This window comes from Erinaceus europaeus, chromosome 3 (assembly GCF_950295315.1).
Source record: "Erinaceus europaeus chromosome 3, mEriEur2.1, whole genome shotgun sequence".
NCBI classification, from domain to species: Eukaryota; Metazoa; Chordata; class Mammalia; order Eulipotyphla; family Erinaceidae; genus Erinaceus; species Erinaceus europaeus.
In genome coordinates this window covers 141,758,560-141,765,967 of record NC_080164.1, presented here as the reverse complement: position 1 = coordinate 141,765,967, position 7,408 = coordinate 141,758,560, and positions in this window count along the sequence as shown.

Here is a 7,408-nt window from a genome sequence, read left to right as displayed (position 1 = left end):
TAGAGAGGACAGAGAGAAATGGAGGAGGGGAGAGAGGGGGAGAGAAAGATAGACACCTACAGACCTGCTTCATTGCTTGTGAAGCGATTGGGGAGCTGGGGGCTCGAACTGGGATCCTTATGACTTGCACTTTGCACTACGTACACTTAACCTGCTGTGCTACCGCCCGACTCCAGACTTTTTTGTTTTAACCAGAGCACTGCTTAGCTCTAGCTGGGATTTTGGAGCCTCAGGCATGAGTCTTTTTGCATAACCACTGTTATTTAGCCCTGCATCCTTGATTTTTGGAGATAAGAGACAGACCTAGACACCACAGCACTACTCCATCATCAATAGAGTGTTGGGGTTCTCTCCGACAGGTAGTCGCGAGGAGGGGAGACCTGGACCAGCTGGACCCCCCTTCTGGGAATGAGCGGGAGGGAGAGTGTCGACGACTTGAGAAAAGACACCACACCAAGTCGGGAGTTCTGTCAAGGCAGTGACTCGCTTTTATTCTCCTGGTGCACCATAGCAAGGGGAGGAGGCTATATTTCCTCCCTCTAACCTGGCTGTAGGATTAAGGACGTTCCGGGTGCCCGTCCAAAAGGTCTTATTATCAAACACCCGCGTGCATTGTTGGACCTGGTCATAGTATGTGGAATGCATAGTCGGGTAGAAGTTGGTGCAAGGGCAAGGCCCCGGGTGCCCATTGATAGTGGGAATAATCTTTGGCTTTGTGACACACACCCACCTGGGTGTCCTATGTTGTTCATTAAAAAGATAGGCTGTTTCAGAGGGGCAATCGACAGTTTTGGTTGTGAAACCCTGGGAAAGGGAAGGGGTAGTCTTACTTCTGCCTCCCCCACAATCACAAGGTTTACCCATGATCTTATTGAGGTGGTTCCAGGCTTCTGGAGGGTTACCAAACCCTCCGTCACACATCTTGGGGAGTGTCGTCATCACGCTCAACAGGAGGGCCTTCATTTTCTCCTTCTAATTCTGTGGAGGAAGCAGAGGGGAGGGCCTCAGGGCCAAGAGCTACCCTGGAAAGATCATTGTCATCATCCCCCTGTTGGGGCAAATATTTTATATTTCTGGCCGGTATCCATATTGGTCTTTTTTCATTTTGGGGGAACACATATCTGAATCCTCTACCTGCTGTGAGAAGTGGGTCTGGCCCTCTCCAGGCTCCAGTGAGCGGGTCTTTCCACCGGACCCAGATTGAGCTATACGAGACAGAGGAGGTCCAATGTTTCTGGAAGGGGGATAACTGAGGGCTTTGTTTTGAAAAATTTAATATATTTAAGGTGAATAATGCCTTTTTTAGTTGGTCATGTGGGGGTAGGGACTCCCCCTTTTGTTTTTGTAATTGAGATTTGAGGGCCTGGTTTTGTCTTTCAACAACTGCCTATCCTCTGGGGTTGTATGGGATGCCCGTAGTGTGGGAAATTCCCCATGTATGGAGAAACTGTGAAAAGGATTTGCTGACAAAGCACGGGCCATTATCAGTTTTAATCTGGTCTGGGAGTCCGAGGGTGGCAAAGCACTGAAGCATGTGACTGATAGCATGTTTAGATTTTTCTCCAGAGTGGGCAGATGCCCAGCATGCACGGGAGAAGGTATCAATTGTCAAAAAGATATATTTAAGTTTTCCAAAAGGAGGGTAGTGGGTAACGTCAGTTTGCCACAAATGATTAGGACAGAGCCCCTGGGGGTTACTTCCCATGGTCTGAAGAGGGGGCACCTGTAGAAAGGGCTGACAGGACTTACAGGTACGCACTATTTTTTTGAGGTATCTTGTGGGGATATGCGGGAACCTATGGCGGAGGTCTCTCCAGTTGAGATGTGTTAAGGAATGAAACCGTGTGGCCTCAGAGATGGTGTGAAATTGTAATGTAGAGGCCAATTGGTCAGCAATGTAGTTTCCTCGGGATAGGAGTCTTGGAAGGCCTGGTGTCCCCGAAGGTGTTCGATGAACAGGGTTTTTTTTCTTTGCTTAAGCAAGTTTTGGGTCTGGATCATCAAGGGAGTAATGGGATTGAAGTCAAGCCTGATATGGGCCTCTACCAGATTGGGTAGTAGGTTGACAACATAAAGACTATCAGAAAATAGGTTAAATGGCTCAGGCATGGCATCGAGTGCCATGACAACTGCATACAGTTCTTTGAACTGAGCCGACCCCTGGACATCGTGAACATCTGTCTTTATGGGTGTGGGCGGATTGTCTCCTCTAGTGGGGGGGGGGGAATAACTATGGAAGATCCCAAGTGCCCTCCATCAGTAAAGATGGTGAGATAATCAGGATCCGGCTGGGAGAGGAAGAGACGGGGAGGCCTCCACTCAAGTCTAGAAAAGGAGCTCATCCATTTGTAAGGGCCATAGTGACAGTCTATATTTCCAAGAAAGCCTTCTAGAGCCAGGGCAATCCGGCCATTGTTCCTCTGTAACCAGAGGAAATCAGTATTTTTGAAGGGGGTGATAAGAGATGAAGGTTCGACCTCAAAGAGTCAGACAGAAAGGTCCCTACCCTTAACAATACAATCAGCTAGTTGGTTGGTCATGGAATAGACTCGGAGGGGCCCTCCCACAGAAAGATGAACCCAATGAACAGGTTCACCGTTTTGACTGAGCAGGGCAGTGGACAATGTTTTTCCAGGGAAAATGTAAAGGATGAGGGGCAGACTGGGGTCGTAGCATTTAAGAAGCGCTGAATCAATGGCGGCCTGGACCCTGGCAAGCAGTTCTAGGTGATCAGGCCCCAGGGGTATACTGGAGGAGAGATCACTGTCTCTTAGGAGGTCAAAGAGGGGGAGGAGCTCTTCGGTAGTGATGGGAATCCAAGATCTCAACCAATTAATTTCCCCTAACAGCTTTTGCAGCTGAGGGAGGGTATAAGAGCCCTGGATCTAGAGCTGAGGTTTGACCAGGGAGACTGAATCTAAGCATAGTATAGACCCAAGAATCTTAAAAGGGGGTATCTTTTGGATCTTTTCAGGGGCTATCTGGAAATGGTTTTGTTTAAGGATAGAAAGACACTGAGCAGTGAGCTTATGGAGGGCGGCAGAGTTAGGGGCTCCCAGGATGATGTCGTCCATATAAATGTAAAACAGGACGTCAGAGTCTTTTTGGAGGGCGGAAAAAATGGAGCACATATAATATTGGCAGATTGGTGGGCTGTTAGCCATGCCCTGGGGCAGGACAGTCCACTCAAAATGGGAGTCAGATCCCCCAAAGTTGGTGGAGGGGATAGAGAAGGCAAATTTACTGCAGTTGTCGGGGTGTAGGGGGATGGAGAAAAAACAATCTTTAATATCAATTATGGTCAAATGATATCAACTGGGAATTGCTGGCATCCAGGGTAGCCCTCTTTGAGGGGTCCCAAGGAGGACCATTCTTTCATTAATCTTTCTTAAATCATGTAAAAGTCTCCATGAGCCATTTGCTTTTTTAATCACAAAGATAGGGGAATTCCAAGGGCTGGTAGAAGTCCTCACATGACCCAGTTCTAGCTGTTGTTGGACCAGTTGACTTAATTGTTATAATTTCTGGGTTGGAAGAGGCCACTGCTCAACCCATATGGGGTCTCCCGGTTTCCACTGAATTTTTGGTACCAGGGGCGAGCAGTGGCCCTTAGGATTGGGGGTGAAACGGCTCAAAATGGGGATCTCCCCTGTAGTTAGGGAAAATCTTCTTTCCCTGTTCAAAGGACTGTTGATACTCCTCATCATCTAAGGGGTTGCCAGGAACCATTTCTCTGCTTGATAGATGATAAGCTTTGAAACAATGGAAGCCCTCGAGACAAGTTTTATTTCCCCCCTGGGCAGGCCATTTCCCCTCAGGTAAACCATTTATCAGTAATCAAGTGAGACAACACACAGTTGTGGTAATAAACATGGTTTCGGCCATTGTTGCAAGGAACATTCCACTTTGAAGTTTGCTCCCCCTCCTCCCCCTCCAGCATTCCCCCTCCTTCCCCAAAGCCTTATAATGCCTGTGAATACAATAAAATTTTGTAGCTTGATCAGAAACTTGTCTTGCTGTCATTCTTTCATGTCTCTTGTCCCTGTCATTCCAGGTCTTTTAGGTTCCTAGCCCCTGTTCACTACCCTGCTGGTCGGGGCAAGGGGTCATAATAGAATCTCTTGTGGTCTGTTGTAATGAATGCCTCAGCTTCTCCGAGGATGTCCTGGCCCAGGAGATTAGCCGTAAGGCCAGAGACCGCCAAGGGGCGCACCTCTCCATGATTGCCTTCGTGATCAGCCCAGGGAAGCCAGGTGGAGGTTTCCCATGATGTGGACTTCCCTCCCACTCCCAATAGAGAGGGTCCCGGGGACAACTGCCAGGAAGGGGGAACCTCCTCCTTTCGGATAACTGTCCGGTCGGTTCCAGTGTCAATGAGGAACCTGAAGGTCTTTTCTCCTATGGTAAGGGTCATTTTAGGTCTAAGTCTGGGAACCAGGGGGACAGTCCAGTGGGCCCTGACATGACCCCTCCCCTTGTTTAACGGGGCTGGGGATGGCCCCTGAGGGAGTTTAAAGACTGAATTTAGATTTGCAATCTCCGGCCCAATGAAAGCCCTTTCTGCACTTGGGGCAGGGTGTGCAAGGCCCCCCGGTGGATTGATTGGGGGGGTTCTTGCCTGGTTAGGGCACTCTCGCTTAAAGTGGCCCTCTCTGCTGCAACCAAAGCAAGTGTGCCCTTTGCTAGTTAAAGTTTGTTGGAGGGTATTAACTAGGACAGCTATGTTTTCTTTATGGGTTTTTTTAAGGGCGGCCGCCAAGGCCCTAGTCTGGTGGGAGGAAGAGCCAACATCTCTGGCAGCAATAATCCAACGATCAAGACTCTGTTGGTGTAGCCTGGCATAGGCAAGCTTATGGTCAGCGTTCATGCCATCCCAAACCAATGATCTGACAACGCGGTCCCTAAGTTCACCTGCCGGAAACTTTCTTTGCAAGCTCTTCTGGACCCTATCGATAAAGGAGGGGAGGTCCTCACTGGCCTTTTGATTAATGCTTGCTATGGGGGATTCAGTGGGTCCCTAATCAAGCTTTCACCAGGCTGTGAGGCCAATGGCTCTAATTTGATCTTGATAAGGGGGGGAATAGCTGCCTGTTGGGCACCTGTGGCAAATTGGTCAGAGGTGCCAGAGAGCATGCCAACGGTGATAGGGATGGGGGGTTGGGCATTTTGGTTTCTTTCTCCCTGGGCTCGGCATTCTTCATTAAAATATGCCAGAAATTTAAGAAATGTGGGCCCAGGCAGGATGGCTTTAGCCAATTCTTTCCAATCTTGGGTGACGCAGGCCTGGTGGGCTAGGCCCTCAAGAATAGTATCTGCCCAGGGTGAGCTGGGTCTGTCTTCGGCCACAGCCTTTTTTAGTTCTTTTAATTCTCTGGGGTCCCAGGGATACCAGGTGGCTGGTCTGTTACCCCCGGGATTAAGATTGACAGGGTAAAGGTGGGGAGTTTCTCCTAAGCTGAAGGCCCCTCCCATATAGGGAGGAGGCCCTGAAGGCAAGGGACCAGGAGTGCGGAAAGTGTTAGTGAGCGACTCAGGAGTCGGGGACTTGGAGGAATATGGCTTAATGTTGGGCCAGGGAGCACAACCAAAGGGGCCTAAAGAGGGGTACAGGGGCTCTGAGGAAGGTGGGGGCAATTTATTGGGTACATCTATCTTTGGGTCAATCTTAATCTGTCTCCTTTTGTGGCCGTCTTTCTTTGGTTTCCTTAGGAGGCCTGGGTGGAAAGCAGCTTTTTAGAGCTGAGATGGTAGGGAGTACCCTGAGAGGCAGAATCTCTCCTTGGTCAACCTGGGCCCAAGTGATCAATTGTTCTACTCAGTCCCAGGTGTTCCAGTCGAAGAGGTTGGCAACAGGAAGCCAAGGGGCAAACTTAAGTAGGCACCCCCAGGCCTGAAGGACTTGATTATCAGAAAGAGTCAAGCCTTGACTCTTAAGTAAAATACGCAAGGATTCAAGGGAGGGATCTGGCTGCCCCCTGGATGAGGTGGAACCCATGATAGGACTAGAAATAAAAAAAGGGATGAAAAAGAACTGGCATCCGACGGGTGACAATCAACTGTGCTCGCCTGGCCGGGCCCCTCGCGGGACCTTTAAGGGGTCTTAGCTTAGGAGTAGTCGTATAATCCCCGACCTGGTCTTGGCATGGCCTAGAATCTCCACTGAGCTGAAACGACCCCACGGACACGCAGGTAGAGAGCCCACTCATGCCCCGTAGCCGTGAAGGCCGTGAGGCTCACAACATGCTCGCACACAATCACACAGAGACAATCATTCAGTCAAGGCAGGGCAACGACCAGACCGGGCACTGTTACTGGAATATCCTAAGTCAGACCTTCAAGACTCACCGGAGAGTAGCCCCGGCCACAGCCCATCAGTTGTCATGACAAATTCAATTCTTTCACGCATTGCCAAAGTGAGAAGGGAAAGAAAGAGGACTGCCCCATAATTTATGGGGGTACACTCACCAGCAGACCGATTGGCCCATCAGCGTTTTTCCGTTGAGCAGCCTCACACGGGGCACCAGTCTGTCGGGGTTCTCCCCGACAGGTAGTCGCGAGGAGGGGAGACCTGGACCAGCCGGACCCCCCTTCTGGGGCTGAGCGGGAGGGAGAGTGTCGACGACTTGAGAAAAGACACCACACCAAGTCGGGAGTTCTGTCAAGGCAGTGACTCGCTTTATTGAGAAAAAGACCATTTTTTATAGGCAGGGGGTAGAGGCAGGGATGGGAAGGTAGGGTGAAATGACATTAGAGGTGGTGTGAGGTGGCGTCACCGTCAGTGGGGCCTATGCTATTTACGCATCATCAGCTGGAGGGCAGAGGTGAATTTAGGTACAGCCTACAGGAAATGCTGTGTCACTCTGAGGAAGTTAGTGACCATCAGCGAAACTCGAGCCAGGCTTACGGAATGTCTGCTGGGCCTAGATTGGGGCCAGGCAGACCCCAACAATAGAGCTCCCTCTGCTGCTGCTGCTTTTTGTGCTCCTGCAGTCAGGGTCTGATGCACAAGACATGTACTCTATTTCTAGTTCCTCTCCAGTGGCCACTCCCCATTTCCCCAAGTAATGCAAATCTAAAGTGGTCCCATTTCCCAGTTTCTCTGTGACTGGATTTAGTCATGAAACTGTTTACTAGTATTGGTGTGAAATGTGTACACTTTCCAGCTTTTTCCTTAAAATAGGGATGTTGTGAGCTCATTTCTTCTTTAAGATTTTTTTATTTTATTTATCAATGAGAGGGAGAGGGAGGGATAAAGGGAGAGAGAGAGAACCAGACATCACTCTAGTACATGTGCTGCAGGGGATCAAACTCAGGACCTCATGCTTGAAGAGTCCAATGCTTTATCCATTGCGCCACCTCCCAGACTTTCTTTTACTGTTATTGTTACTGATGTTGTTAGATAGGACAG